Source organism: Eptesicus fuscus, chromosome 5 (assembly GCF_027574615.1).
Source record: "Eptesicus fuscus isolate TK198812 chromosome 5, DD_ASM_mEF_20220401, whole genome shotgun sequence".
Taxonomy (NCBI): domain Eukaryota; kingdom Metazoa; phylum Chordata; class Mammalia; order Chiroptera; family Vespertilionidae; genus Eptesicus; species Eptesicus fuscus.
Genome location: NC_072477.1, coordinates 102053991 through 102056303, shown reverse-complemented (window position 1 = coordinate 102056303; position 2313 = coordinate 102053991). Strand labels below are relative to the sequence as shown.

The window sequence follows — 2313 nt, the reverse complement described above, 5'->3', positions numbered from 1 at the left end:
TGTACCTTCTACTTTTGCACTAAGAACATGCCCAGATTTCCTAGATAGCTCCCTTTGCTAGCCCCATCTTCTTTGAATTTGTGTTACTGCCTGGAACAATGTTTTGAGGGTTGTTTTTTTTTTTTTTTTCAGTAACATCTTGTATTAATTTTTTAAACCATACCAGTGAGAATCAAAATTGTCAATTTTTCCAATGACAGTTTCTGTTTATCAAATCCTGTATTTCTCAAGGGCTTTTGAAACATGTAGAAAATATGTAAAAAATATCCCAATGAATGAAACATACCACATGTCAGTAATAAGTGAGACACATTCCTTTGGGGAAATGGCTGTTAAATCCAATCTGTATATGCAAAGTAAAGCAAGGAAATTCAGTCTTTTTTTCATTCTTAAAATCAATTTTTCCTAACATATCAGTCCACAAAATTGGAAGGGAAGGACTAAAAGGTGAGGAGAGGGGAGAGAACACACACCATTAACACAAAAAGTAAAATTGTACAAACTTAAAGGAGTTTATAAGAGACCAGGGTCACATTGCAAGATACCAGATGGTGGTTGAAGAAATGCACCATTCTGCAGGAATAGGGGTTTGCACTGCTGTGTGAAGACCAGTGAAGAGCAATTGGAGCAATTCCCTTCCCACTCCGAATCCTGGTGTCGGCACCATGCCTCCCAGGTTGGGCCTCTCATTCCATGACCAGCCCACCTGGAGGGCCTGTATGTCCTTCAGTCTTGTTTTCTCAACTGAACAATGCCACTACAGAGAGGCATTGAGTTAAAAGTCAGAATCCCTGATGGGTAGAGAGTGTGTGTATGGTTATCTTGCTGGTCCACCTTCCCTGGCAGCTCAAGTCTTCTTCTCTTCCACATTCAGATGGACCTCACCTCTGAACATGATGAGTCCATTGCTAAGGGCCTCTTGGACAAGCTCAGAATCATCAAACACACGAAACCAAAACTGGGTAATTTCCAACTGCTGTTAATGTACAGCTCCACCACATTCCCATAATTTTGAAAGAAATATTTAAGCTCTGATTTGTCCACCTCATGAGGCAGATTGCCAATGAAGAGGTGATGGCTGTCAGGGTGTCTCACAATTTTTCAGGGTTCAACCCCTCTGGAAAGGAATATTTATTCATTGTTAAGAACTCTTTGATCCCTCTGAGGCCTCTGCTATGGAACCTGAGATTCAGGCTTAGATGCAGGGCAAGGCTGTGAAGCTGGTACTTGAACAACATGAGGTGGTATCACAGTAACTGGAATAGCTCTGCTGGGTGGAAGAGTCTTACTGGTCACAGATGCCCAGGAACATGTCCCCCAGGCTTCCTGCTCTGTCTGAGTGATGTCTTCAGGTGCTGGAGAAGAACTCTTCTGAGCATCCTCACGAGCAGTTTCCTCCAACACTGGCTCACACTTTTCCGCTTGGGTTTCAAATTCAGGTTTTTGCTCCAGTTCTGGTTCAGGATCAGACTCTGGTTCAGCAATAGGTTCCTCTAAATGTTCTTCCACGTCATTGCTGAGCATCTGATCACAGAAAGTTCCAGAATAATCAGGTACCACCTCAGGTGTCTGCTGTCTTTCTTCAGGTTCCTCTGCTTCTCCCTCAGATTCTTCCTGAGGCTCAGTGACAAAGCCACCAAAGACCTCATCTTGGTATCTGAAGACACCACTGTGAAGGTAGAACTTGTTTGCAACAGTGTCCTCAGGAGCAAGGACAAATGTCCGCATGAATCTCCTCAAAGCCTAGTTGTTATTAGACAGCAACCCCATCACCTGGACCACATCATTCAGAGTGGCATGAGCATCAACATGGTGAATCTCAGTGTGGCAATTGTTGAGGCTTTGTGACATCACTTCCCTATGGATTTCTTTCTGTCCATAGATCACATATGCTGGCTTTCCATTTGAATCCAACCCCTTATAGACATAAGAGTTTCTTTCCGTAAAATCTCTACAGCATGACTGGCGCCTTGTTTAGTAATGTGTAATACTGTCTCACGAATTCCCACCTGACCAGCAGGGGACTAGGATTCTCCATAACCATTGCTTTGGTCAATTCAATCTGGGCAGTGAGTGGGAGAGGAACAAGCTTTGCTCTACAATTCTGAGGAAGAAAAAACAAAAACAAAAAACAAAAAAACAAACCCTCATGCAACTGCATCCCTGAACAATGTTTTTCAAATTGTCCTTAGCAGACCTCTTGGATGATACCACTCAACTTTTAGTATTTCAAAGAATTCATCAAAAATCTCATTTAAAAAGCAGATTCTCATGCTTGATGCCTGAAAGAGGAAGATCCAGAGGCTCTAAGTG

At 42.6% G+C, this 2313-nt stretch overlaps 1 pseudogene; it reads right to left on the bottom strand.

Annotated features, from left to right (window-relative positions):
- Positions 1-510: 510 nt before the first annotated feature.
- LOC103299453 (ras GTPase-activating protein-binding protein 1-like) lies at positions 511-2059 on the bottom strand (annotated as a pseudogene).
- Between the last annotated feature and the right edge of the window lie 254 nt (positions 2060-2313).